General features: G+C 33.5%; 1 protein-coding gene and 1 long non-coding RNA gene across 4 annotated transcripts in view; one reads left to right on the plus strand and one right to left on the minus strand.

Moving 5' to 3' along the window:
- The window catches only part of LOC138698084 (uncharacterized), a 385,041-nt gene that overhangs the window by 237,005 nt on the left and 134,189 nt on the right, over nt 1–13,847 (minus strand). The gene's annotated exons all lie outside the window — the stretch shown is intronic.
- On the plus strand, nt 237–6,355 carry LOC138698083 (uncharacterized). 2 transcript variants are annotated; one of them, XR_011331693.1, is made up of 7 exons: nt 242–552; nt 680–839; nt 1,803–1,959; nt 2,066–2,316; nt 2,579–2,704; nt 2,931–3,138; nt 3,379–6,354. It is a non-coding gene; the product is annotated as an uncharacterized lncRNA (long non-coding RNA). The 2 variants fall into 2 exon arrangements; XR_011331692.1 differs by having other exon boundaries at nt 237–839; nt 3,379–6,355.

Raw genomic sequence — 13,847 nt, forward strand, 5'->3', positions numbered from 1 at the left:
CTGAGTTTGTTCAAGGTTTGTCGTGTTTGGAATTTGAGATTTCCTCAGCTGTCATTTTTGTTGGTTTGTCGGACACAATGAATTCATTTAATGTGGGATAAAAACGAGCCAGGTCTCTGTATAAGACAACATTGCGAACGAAGGAACGTATGAACATCCATGAGCTATAGGGAAGACCAGGTAACTTGATACCCTAAGGGTGAAACCTAACCATTTTTCCCCCATTACTACAAATGCTAGTGGATTATGGTGATTTTCTAGTTTGAAGGTTGAATTTTCTTTTGCCAACTTCGTTTCGAATTTCGATACTGACAAATACTATAAATGGTAGTGATTTTGTAACCGGTATGTTGGCAGCTGAGGCAAATATCGACAATATTTGCCGGTACTGGAGTTCCATGAAATTAAAATTGTACTAGATTTCTCAGCCGGTTACTGGAAGATAGTGAAATTCGAACTTATTAATAATTAATTAATATTAGTATTAATATTAATACATTATAGTTATGTTATGTGTTGCGTTGTGGTTATAATTCAAGAATAGTCAGATAAGTACGAATGAATATAATATACTTGGGCGTGATAATGCACGTGGGTAATGGATAGAAATATTATTTCAAATTTTAATGAATTTCTTTCGTGTTTAGATTTTTATTACTATGTCAAAAAAATGAAATAGTGTTGCAGTGACTCCTCCAAGGAAGAAAATGTGTGGCATTCAGAGTACGCTTCAGAAATCTGTAGTTCACGTGTATAATGAGTTGAAGAAAGAAGGTAATGAAGAAGGAATTATGCTAACGGAGACAGCAATTACAACCAGAATAGGACAATTATTAGGAGTAAGTATTCTTAAGCATACATTTCAAAGTGGTATTCAGTTTTAGGAGTTTGCACTAATAATTTCATGATTGTGGTCAAACAAAACAAATTTTTAGGTTAGGCCTAATGTTTAATCAAGTCAGTGATTTTCATATTGCCAAACTAAATACATTTAAGATTCTGTAATACTGCAGTAGGTGATAGCTTAAATACATTTACAAATTAGACGAACAAGTAATCAAACAGCACGAAAGTAAATTTCCAGTTTTCTCTTTTGGTATTAAATTAACCGTTCAGATCACAATTTACATGCCACATCGGCCGAAGAAAATACAAGTCATATTGTAATTATTAACTTGATATTGCAGCAAATATTACATGAATGTTGGCCTGTTATGGTGCTTAAAAATAATTCAGTTTTATATAATAACTATATAACATACTCTATAAAGCATAGGAACGTTGACTCTGGCTGAATAATTTATTCATGACTGGTCTAAGTAATATTAAATATGGTGTTTCTTCAGAAAAGCTACCCCACCCAAAGTACTTGTTAAGATATAACACTCGAGAGGATGAGGACGCACTACTGGGAAACTAACCATTTCTCTTCGTCCTGGACCTCTCGCATGTTATATTGGTAATTAGTAACAAGTTTGAGGGAGGGACTACAACAATGCATTAGAATATACAGGTAAGTGTCAAAGGATTTTTGTGCTGAAAGTATTTGTGGCTGTGCACTAAAACCACGTGTTCATCACTATGTAAATATTACAGAAATCAATTAAACAAAATAAAATTATGCCTTCTTTGATGTAGCTTTTCTGGAGAATTACCTAAATATTAGCCTACTTAAACCTATCGTAGACCCAACCTAACATGTTGATCATTTTCTATTCATATAGCTGTAAATGTTGGTATTATGCATGAATTTTATGATATAACAATTTTTAGAAGTATTATGTTATTGTTTGTTATTACAGCTTGGCTTAACTACAGCCACGAAAGTGATCAATTCACACAAGGGGACCCCACTCGTGACACTAGGAAAACATAGACTACGTAAACATCCAGTGACTGATGCTGATGATTTTACGGAAGATGCAATTGCGAGATTTATTTATGACAAGTTACATAAAGGTAGGGAAGTTACAGGAATTATTGTGTTGATTTATGCAATGTAATTCTGATATTAGTCATAGGCCTATGTATAAAAATATGGCATAATTTTCATTTACTGTTACAGGGGAAGTACTAACAGCAGCAAAAGTTCTGGAACATATGAATGATGATTATGAAACATATTTATTTAGAGTATCCTTATCATCGGTGAAAAAAATTTTGAAAGAGATGAAATTTCTATGGAGCAAAGGGGATCCTTATACACATGTATGAGAAAGTGATGTTATTCGTTTTTAAGAGAATATATAAGAAATGTGGAGCGTGAGAACCCTAAACCCGTAGTATTCTTGGATGAGACTTGGATTTTTATGAATGGTAAATTTCAATGTATTGTGAGACATTGAGTGATTGAATTTTTTACTAACAAATAGATTAACACTTATGTGGAATATGAAATTGCAATTAATATAGGCTACTAGTAATGAATTCAGGTGGGAACAACATGTTTTGCAATTAATAGTTTCATATTATAACTAGAGGTTAGTTATAAAATTCTTGAACGGTTTTCCTGTCTTTAAAATTTTTGTGTCTCTTAGAGTGTCAATGTGAATTGCTTTTCTCTCTCTGTTTTTTTAAGTATGATCACCCACTTATTCATGAAATAAACCAGGTGAAGTTTCCAGTGACATGAATGGTGTTATTCATAGACCAACAAATGAGGGTGGCAGATTAGATGCCGGAACGAAAGGTGGATTTATACTCGGTAAGTTATATTGATTTATATTTTACGTAAATTTGGCAAGAGTAATTTTTTAAATCAGGGTACAAAAATATAAAAATTGGTGACTAAATAAAAACGTGGGAAAGCCTTTCACCAAAGAGGATCTCATGTCATGTCATGTTATGTTATGTTATGTTTTATTTTCTTTATTTAAATGCTGTGAATTCATGTGACGTAATTATATGCCCAGGTATAATTTTTATTGCAGGTGCTGATTTAATTTTTTCATGCAATTGAAAGAAAAGTCAGGACTACCATAGTGCTATGAATAGCCCTGTAGTTGAGAAGTGGGTGCAAACACAGTTGTTGACCTGAGAACATTAGGGCAATGCGTTGTTGTCATGGATAGTGCTGCATATCATAGCAGACTTGTGAAAAATCAGCCAACAACAAAATGGAGGAAAGAACAGCTACTGGTGATTGCAACTGAATATAATAGATTTGTTGTACTAAATGATAAGAGTTGTACTAAATGATAAGAGTTGATGGTGTGAAATCACCTTTTGATATTACATTGCAATATTAATTTCCATACTTTACAGTCATTATTATTATTATTATTATTATTATTATTATTATTATTATTATTATTATTATTATCTTTACTACTACTACTACTACTACTACTACTTATAGATGCTACTTTTTTCTTTCAGGTGAAATTGAATCTACATAAGAATCCTAAAACAACAGAGCCTTGCCAATTACTGTTCTGAAGCTGCCTTGTCTTATGTGTTGTGTCTATATACAATTAATTCTTTCAGTTTTTTTTCCCCTTTAATGTAATGAAGTTGTTGGTTGATTGATACCAAGTGTTCAGCAGTTGATGTCATTTGTTATCTTGCACTCCAATATTTAACCAGATGATTGAAAGCTGTGTAAAGTTAAACAGTCAAGACAATGATCCATATCTTCATTGAGATTTCAGAAATGGCATGGGGAGATTCTGAAATATCAGTTCTTTGTAAATATTTGAGACAATCATGGCCTGTGATAATATGAGTACTGCCACTGTAGATTTTCATAGAAGTTCAGTTATTAAATTAGGTGTATTATTTTTACTATGTATTGTACTATATTTTTGTTTCGCTTAATTGATGAATTATATATGCTGTAAATTGAATAGTAGACTGTAGGTCTATAGCTTAACTGATGAATTGTATGTGCTGTAAATTAAATAGTAGGCTGTATACCACAAGTGATGAATTGTTTATGCTTGTAATGTGAAGTAATTTGCATGATATTTATTATCAGTTTCTGTATATTTCAACTGATTGAATTGTTTATACTTTTAAATTGAATTAACTTGCTTGCTATGTATTATATTTTATAGCTTAACTGATGAATAATTGTTTAGGTTTGTCAATTTAATAATCTGAGTGCCATGTACTTCATATTTTTAGTGGAGCCACCAATGTAGCTTAGTCAGTAGACTCGTTGGCCTGCAAATTCAGAGCTGCACTCGAGGGTAGTTTGGATCCCCCATTTGGTCTGATTAGTTGGTTTCTTCTGAGGATTTTCCTCCATCATGGAGCAGACGCCGGATGGCCTATTGCAATTTTTTCATTTGCTTTAGAATCATTCCGATTTTTGTTACCACATTGTCATGTTCTGATCTTGTTATTCTTTTAACAGTGTGGTAAGATGCAGGTATAGATAACCTTACAGTAATTTTGCTACCTTTCAGCTACCTCATTACCTCCCACTCCATAAAGTTCATGGATCCACGGAAGTACCAGTCGTCGATGTAATTCGACCATTTTGCTTAAAATATTAAAACACTGTAAAATATTGAAATTTCATGCTGTTACGTCCATTACTGCAGCAAGAACATCTGATTTTGAATCTGATAGTATGACAGCCTTCTCAGATTTATGAAGTCGATACTGGAGATTTTGTAAGCTTAAAAGTGTATCTAAATTTTCACTATCAAAATTAGTCAGTGTTTGAAGTTAGTTAGTTAGTTAGTTAGTTAGTTAGTTAGTTAGTTAGTGGCGTTTAAAAAGGGCGCGTCAGCTACTATGGCTATTTGCGCCCTTATCTAAAATCTTTCACTAAACACAAACACAATACAATAACCAGAATGTTTAAAAAGCTAAAAAGCGTTGTCACGGTTAAAATGGGGCAAACAAGTGTTTGAATATAATTCCCTGTAAAAGGGAATATACTGGTATTGTACTACAACACCACTACATCTATGGCTTGGTAAACAGGATCCATCTATAAAAAATACTGTATGTAGTCACTCACTGACCAGATCATTTATCGTTTCTAATGATTTTTAAAATGTCTGGAGAAGTATCACATTTCTTAACATCATCTGTTAAAGTTAACTTATATACTATTCATTTTGAAATAACTTGGGATTGTGTTTTATTAGTAAAGTTTCCCTTAATTGAGCAAGTTTGAGTTCTCCAAGTAGAGTCAAAAAGTCTGTTGGGATTTTGGCTCAGTTTATTAATATTTGTGGACTGTGATTTTTTGTTCTAGACAACCATATTATCTGCAAATGATGAGATTATCATAAGATCTATTTCTTTAGTTAGACCATCGACATTAATATTGGAAAATGTATTCCTGAAAACAACAATGTGGGAAGCCCAGATGAATCTGTCTCTATTTACATATTTGTGACAATGAATCAAATAATCAAGTCACTGACCCAGTGTAACACTTTATCATGGACACCCTAAGTTTGCAATTTCTTAAGTGATTTATTTCTACAGAGCCATATGATCCTTGAAAATAAATTAAAATTGTTAAGTTGTTTTGTTTTCTGTTTAAAATATCTTTAATATCTTGACTAAAATTTAAAATCTGTCCATTTGTTGAATGCAATTCTCTAAAGTCAACCCAATAAAATGAAAGTTAGTTACTAGATTCCAGGAACCAATTCAATCTATGAAATCATCTCTTCCATAATTTTGGCTATCATACTAGTAAGTGGTATCTGTCGATAACTCGAAAAGATATTAGTTGAATAATTGCTTTTCAAAATTGATGTTATGATAGATTTTCTCCAGACAGATATTGTATTTTAGATGAGATTACAAGATAAAAGTAGCGAGTTTGCTTGTTTGCCAACATGTTTAAGAAAATCAGCATGAGTATTGTCTGGACTTGGAGATGTTTTGGGTCTTATGTTATTAAATTAATAGTAATATTCAGTTCTTGATTAAATATTGTTATATAAAGTAGATAGTAGATTTAATATTTCTTTCAGTTTTTCCTTAATAGTCTGACGTACACAGATAAAACTAACAACCACACCACCAACTAATCTAATAGAAATTAAAATATAATTAAATGTAGTAAAAGTAATTAAAATTATAAATACACGTAATAAACCATAACCCCCTAATTTCAACAATATACTATTTTATTCCCTTTTACAGCTTGTAGATAATTATTAATTATAGTTATTACTTATTAGCATAATATTTATTGAACTTATTGGCTATTTCACTTCGTTTGAAAGATGTTATTGTGTACAAAAAGCATTTTTTGATGATCGTTTCATGCTGTATGTTGTGTATAAATCTATGATTTCTGGCCATCTGTTCTGTGTAATCCATCTTTTGTATAGAATTAATAAAATATTCTTTTGGTAGTAATTATTTTATTAATTGAGTATTTAATTTTCACCAGCTCACATTTCTTGAATCATTTGCTTTTTCTTATTTAAATTTAGGACACAAGAGCCAAAAAGAGACTTCACAGTTATGTATCATACATTTTTTCAATGACAGACGTGGAGTTGCAGAAATAATAAGTGTAAGTGTAGCATTATTAAGCAATTTACAAACAAATGAAATCTTTAAAAAGGTATCTAGAAGTGAAATTACTTATGGCTTTTAAGGACCAAAATTATTTTTGTAAGTTGATTTATTATTATTTCAGTTTTAGCATAGTTGTATTATCCATTTCCTTACTAATTTCAAAAGATAATCAGAAGTTCATTCGAATTCCAACCAAAAGTCAATTGGTTATTAATTTATCTACCTTTAGGAAGTACAGTATATGTACGCTGGAATCTTTGAAGTGAAGTGACAATAATTTAATTGGTCTTGGAACAGATTTGATTCTTGAATATTATATACTATACTTTGTTGTATATTTACGTCTAGTAACCTATTAATGCTAATACTAATAATAATGTAAAGGAATAAAAGAATAGAACATAGCAATACATTTCTCATTATTATTGAAACTATTTAGAATAACCTTCCAACATTAAGGTAAAGTACGGTGAGTAAAGAAGTCATTCAGTACATAGGATCGTGATTTTACTACATGTGGTGATATCTGGTAACAGTTGGCAACACTGACAAGGCGGAAATATTTGCTGTTTGGGAACTGAACTTACGTGATCCTCACTATAGACAGGATTCGAACCCATGATCAGTGTAAATACTGTATCTCTTTCTTAAGACGCAACCGTAAAATAATATTTTTAGTTTAATTTTCTGAATGAAGTTCATTATCGTCACAATTTACGCGCTAACATTTCCAACTGGCACGTTGCAGAGTGACGTTCCTTTCTCTTCGTTCATCTTCCATTCGTTTATTTCATGGTAGAATGGCAACTTCGTTTACTTCATTTTTTTTTTTGCCTACGTCATTCATAGCATTACCAGTGACTATGCGGTCTTTGAATGAAAATGGGTCAAATATAAAATAATGTTATGGATACTGCACACGGATCATTGTGTCATTGTCATGTCATAAAAGTTGCACGAGACAAATCACATCTGCAGCTTCCATACCCCAACCGCAACATGAACACGCATAATACATTCATGTACGGCATAGTGATAGGCAATAATGATTTGTTGAACCATTCATCTCCGTCTGATGCTGTGAAAAGAAAGACAGCCTCATAACTGCCTATGAAATGAAAATCGAAAACACTAACTACTAAAGTTGTATAATTATTTGACTTGGCTTGATTTTTCGAGGGCTGGACCTGGAAAGAGTACATACCGGTAGGCTTGCTTTGACGCAGTGTACACGATGATTGCCCAAGTTCGACAGGTAGCCTGGATGACATTCGTGAATCCGATGCTGACAGTTAGACCATCCTATCTTAGTTCTGACAGAGTCAAGAATCCTCCTACGAGTAGCCTGACAAGGCCCTTTCTACAGCAGCATCGGATAATAGAAGAAATGAAGATGGATGGTGGAATGAATAGCAGCGTGTGCTTTGTGCACCACAAATTACATCGCGACCTGGCCGGGGATCGAACCCGGACCTCCTGGATGGAAAACCAGTGCTCTAATGCTTGAGCCCCAGACGCGGCTGCATAATGTCACAGATCTAGCTAATGCATTGGTAAGCGGTAATGAGTATGTGATCAACTAGATCTCTGCATTGTCTTGAAAACGGCCGACCGAACTCGCAGATCAGTCCTCGGTTGTGAAGATGGCAGCCGGGAGCACATGCAGTCGAGAATTTATAACCGGTCGGTTGAAACGTTTACTAGGTCGGTCGCGAGCGCTCGAAGTTCTTGCACTACAATTACATCACCTTTTAATGTCTGATACCCAAAACAGCTTACCTAAAGGGGTTACCATTTTGTTTTTATTTCAGATAGCACAAAAATTAGGAAGTATGTGAACATTTAAACAAGGAAACAATTTTTAAATGACACGATTATCTAAACGAAATAATTCTTTATATTACCAATAATGTTATTCAGAATCCATTTCTTCGAACTCATTATATCAGTAACAAAAATGTTTAATGTAACTTAAATATGTGATTGCATAAGTTTCTTTAATGTATTTATTTTGTCCTGTACCATTACGAATATAACATTGTTACAAAATATTATACGTTAACTGTTCCATTCAACTAGAGGATAAACACGAATTTTATCTTTTTATCTTTTTTTTTTTGGTGATGCTTATATTTTATATTTATATTCTTATAAATAACATAGTTTGTTAAAACTTTATTTTATTTTATTGATTTACTAATTTGTTAGTCTATTATTTAATTATTTTATTGTAATTTTTATTCAATCTGATAGCCTGTACACCTCCTAGGTTCACTAAACTGGTGATAGTACATCAGGCAGTTTAATAATTCCCATAGCGCATACTGTAGATACATCGATCGAAGACAGTATTCAGTCTATATGACCGGGACATCCGGTCGTCCGTGATACTTCGGCTGGATGTTTTGCTTTTATCGGAGTCAGGACACGCCACAGCCAGCCTGCCTGCGGAATGAGCGACTGATCGCGCGCGTATTATGACTCTCGATCTGCAGACCTCTAGTACCAACCACTTCGTTACGCGTTCAAATGTGAGAAACATTTGAATAACTATTCTTAAGAATTATAGATAGAGATGATAGATTTTCGTAAGCATGATAAATGCGAAATGTGTCCAAATGCTGTCAATATACGTACTGTAAACCGGGGTTAGATTTGGTGCACACGCGATAAAAATTTAAAAAAAAATTGGCACTGCGAGTTTCATCCACAACATCCATTTCTACACGTCATACAATAGTCAGATATTTTAAGAATAACTCCCGCTATCAGGATTGGCTATAACGGTATCTGTTGGACACTTGTGATGTTCATGGCGTTTGTTGTTGTGGAAGTAGTAAATTACTATTGTGTAAACTTCCTTCTTCCCAGCTGATACTGGTAATTTAAAAAATAAGTAAGTGTATTTTTTGTAAGCTGAAAGTAATGGCATATGCGATATGTAAACAATATTAACCCCTTGACAGTATTTTCTATCTAAAAATAAGTAGCATTTATTCACGCGGATAAGGGCTACATTGGCCCATGCCAAAGTAATCCCTAACGCTAAGTTTTCTTTCATTGTAACGGTTTGCAGGCTATATCAGACCATTGAAATTAAAATGCCCAATCATTGGCTGTTGGAAACTTTGTGTAACTTGGAAAAGCCAGTTATATCCAGCTGTTATCACTAAAATAGAAGAAAATAGAATTTATGTTCACTGTATGCATGCAAGTTCTACTGGTCGATATAGGGTATGACCCTAACACAAGAGCATTTTGTTTTATCAGTGGAAAAGAAAATACCCTCTCCCCAAAAACAAATGAAGAGGGGTTTTCTCAGTGTTCAAGGCGTCAACTTAATAGAAAAGATCTGTAGTCTTGTTTTGTTTTTGTTTTACAGCCTTATCAATATGGCTTATCTTTGTATGCCATACCATTTTAGACATTGTATTGTAAACATTACTTGTAAACAAGAATTTGTAGCATAAAACATCGTAAGAGATTAAATATTTGTCTCAAAATAAGTATTTTTCATGTTTCAGGCAGACTTATTTTTAAGAATATGGTTGCCAGTTTGTAGTTTAATTTCCCAGGTGCTGTATTACATTGCCTCAGTTTAATTTTACTGTGGTTATATATGGCAAAACATAGGTGGGTCAAAGTAACCCCAAGTGACAGGTAACTTTGGCCCACAGCTTTGAACTAGGCTTTATCATATATACTATTGTCAGTGACTATTATGATTGTTGAAATGTTTTTAGGAAATGTTCCCGCACTCACATATGAATTTTGGAGCTGTATCTCCGAAATTTTCACAAGAAACCAGTAAAATATCATTTAAAAATGTATTTCAGTGGATCAAAGTAACCCCGGTATATGGTAATGTTATGTTTAAAAGCATTATAAGTATATTATTGCAGTTTTTTAATCCGCGATAAAATATGGAATTGAATGCAAAATGCGAAATGTAGGCTATGAATTTCTGCGAAATATGAGCGAAATTACATTTTATTATACTTTTTTTGTGAAAGAAGTGAAAATCTATGTAAAAGCCTTCGTCTGGCTTGATGATCGATCACCTCTGAGGAATCATATGGACTTGAAGCCAGCAGTCGGCTGATCGTCCTGGCTCTTAACGGTATATTCCGCTGTGGATTTATGCTTTTTATGTGGATTGCAGATTTTCCTGGAAGGACATAAAAAGTGTGGTAGAGTAACGCTTGGTTCATCGCTGTGGTCTCGTGGTGGCGTTTTCGCTCCTGAACCCAGCGGGCCGGGGTTCGATTCCCCGCTTGGAACGAGTTGCCTGGATGAGGTTTTTTCGGATTTTTTTCCCTCACTCCGATAATAATAATAATAATAATAATAATAATAATAATTATTATTATTATTATTATTATTATTATTATTATTATTATTATTATTATTATTATCCCGTTAATTTACCCCATGATTGTAATTCTCCATGCCCCTAAATTGGAAAGGGGAAGAGAATTATGTGACATAACTAAATTTTATTACTAGTTTATCAATTGCGGAAATTAGAATTTTTGCATTCAGATTAACTACTAATTGGGACACGGGACATTTTTACTCCACAGGCGAGACAAAAGTGGAAGGCTTTGGTACAACCATACGAGACGACAAGCGTTCTAAGGCTTCCACTAGGTTGAGTCAGCAATTGCTTACGATTTATTTATAATTTTAAGTAGTTCGTATGTTTTATGATGTAATAAAATACTAGTTTTTATTAGTATACACTCTGCAGTATAGAAGTGAAGGCGAGGACATTAAAAGAAATGAGTATTTTAGAAGCAGCGAACTATCGGCGCAGACGTTGTAGAAGAAAAAATGTAAGTCGTAATGAATTAATTCAGACTCGCACAGTTCGATCACTGGAGGACAGAGCAGTCATCAGAATTGTTACTGGTTATCGTTTATATTTGGACTCAATAAATTGAGTTGTTTAATCAACTGTCCGCAGACAGGTCTGAACCTCACAAGTAATATCAACAAGACACCACTTAGGCCAGGAGATAATAATTGGGTAGGGCGCCCAGTTTCTTTCCCCTCCTTTGCATACATCGTCGATTAGCTACATGTTACACTAGTCAGATTTCAGACGCGTACAAACAATTATTCTTCCTCTGACTCATATCGTCAAGTGAGATGTACTGTCTGATAATAGATGTATAATCAGTGCCAACGTTTTTGGCGCGTGTCCTTGAGTAAAAAGCCAGTCAGTAAGCACTTGTTGCCAGTACAGCTGAGAACGGTACCACCCAACACGTCACGTCAGCAATCACAGTTGTCAGTCTTATTGCCCACATTGCGTTTCTGGGATGTGTCCTTGAGTACACTGTCCAGTCAGTGGCATCTGTTGCCACTTCGGCTGTGAGTGGTATCACATCCTAAACAGATGTGACGTCAGCAATCTGCCAATCACAGTTGTCAGTTTTCTCGCCCACAAACTATAGCAAAGATAACATACTCGCTCTCAACGTTCCCATTACTTATTTCACTCGCCAGAAACAGTGGCTTTGGTTATACATAGCCTATCAGCCAGAACCTCAATCGGAGGCAATAAATTGAGTAATATAACACATTTCTGTATGATTTTATTTTATTTGAAAAGAATTAATAATTTGTGTTATGTGAATGTAGGAAAGCGGCATTTCCAACACACACGTAACGTGAAGAAAAAAATTTTCTAATCAGAATTGTTTAGTTTGCATTGCATAAGCGCAACGGCATACGAATTGGTAAAATCAGATTCACGGCCTGTTTTTAATTTATATAATGGATTCCATGTAATACATCTTCTGTTCCGGTAGTATATTGTTGGCTTACTTTTAAAACCTCGTAACTGCATTTAAGGAATTTATAGAAGAGAGGAAAATAACTTCTTATAAATTCCATTTATAACCCATCTAACAACTGTTATGCATTTGTTGTTTATAAAATATAGATCCATTTTCAGACTTAGGACGTGTTATCAGTAAACGCATTTTGAAAATATACATAGATTTCGACATACGAGAAAAATTGAACTTAAGGGATTTTAGAAATAAGCCGACAATATGTAGCTATGAGAAAAGCAAAACTTTCGGGGAATCATACTAAAAGATCCTTATTTCGAGTTTCAAGTTACTTATTTTGATGTTTATCGTCGTTAATTTTATTAAACCTCCAATGTGACAGTACAGAGCATAATTTTTCAGGAGGAAGAAAAATTAATTAAATATCAATAGGCCCACACTGATGTCATTGATGTTCATCAGCTAACTAATATGCTTATGTAGGCCTATTAATATTTAATTACTTTCCCCTTCCTCCTAAAAACTTATGCTCTGTACTGTCATATAGAAGATTTCATAAAATCAACGACGATATATTAAATATATTATGTATTTTGAAGTATATTGTATATTTTTTAAAAAATGACACTGTAAATTTATATTTTTAAACATTAATTTCATTCTCCATAATTAACATGCGTGTGGGAATTCTCTATACTTCCTGTTTCACTCTCTCCAGCATGCACCGATCAAACATACGTTATTTTTGCGCCAAAATAGATTCAGATTGTGACAATAAAGAATGGACATCCTTTTGCTATGTTAACATTTTGTACATCCCTTAGAGAATAACTTACTATAGCCTAAAATAATAGTGTTTTTGTGAAAAGCAAATCCTAATGCGAATTGTGGGTTTCATTTTACAATTACTGTAATGCTACTTAAATTCATTTAGGTATTAACTGTGCCTTCAAAGAACCAGCCTACAATTGATGTAATGAAATGTGTATGGAGATGAATGTTTCATTCTTGTACTCTTCATTTTATTTGCTTTCGTTCGATTTTGTGAGTATAGGGCTTTTTTTCCTTTTCATTGCATACCTATAGATTAGTCACTAATGTAAGGACAGAGATAGAAATAAAACAATAAATATTACCACAGTCAAGTATATACTCGTAGTGACGAAGCTCAATACGTAGTAAATATGCATCCGTAGATAGTTGCTAACCACTAGGATCGCGACTATCGCCTCAATACAGACACTGCGAAATAGTACCTGCACAGTCTATTGTTCCCAGTACCCTCATAAACTCAAGCTTCATGACTGTATATACTTGACTGAGATATTACAATGAGATAAATGTGACATTAGTAGATATCATAAAATCAAGTGTTTAAGCTCTCTTTTCTTAATTGAAGGATTCAGAGCCATAGTGGGCCAAGCGCCATTTATTAAAAACGGAGAAAAGAGTTAAAATTAAGTGATTACCATAATCTAACGAAACATATAGCAAGCAAGATAAAGTATGCACATTAAAATTAAATGATATTTCAATCTTCATTAA

The sequence above is a fragment of the Periplaneta americana genome, chromosome 4 (assembly GCF_040183065.1).
Source record: "Periplaneta americana isolate PAMFEO1 chromosome 4, P.americana_PAMFEO1_priV1, whole genome shotgun sequence".
In the NCBI taxonomy this organism is placed as follows: domain Eukaryota; kingdom Metazoa; phylum Arthropoda; class Insecta; order Blattodea; family Blattidae; genus Periplaneta; species Periplaneta americana.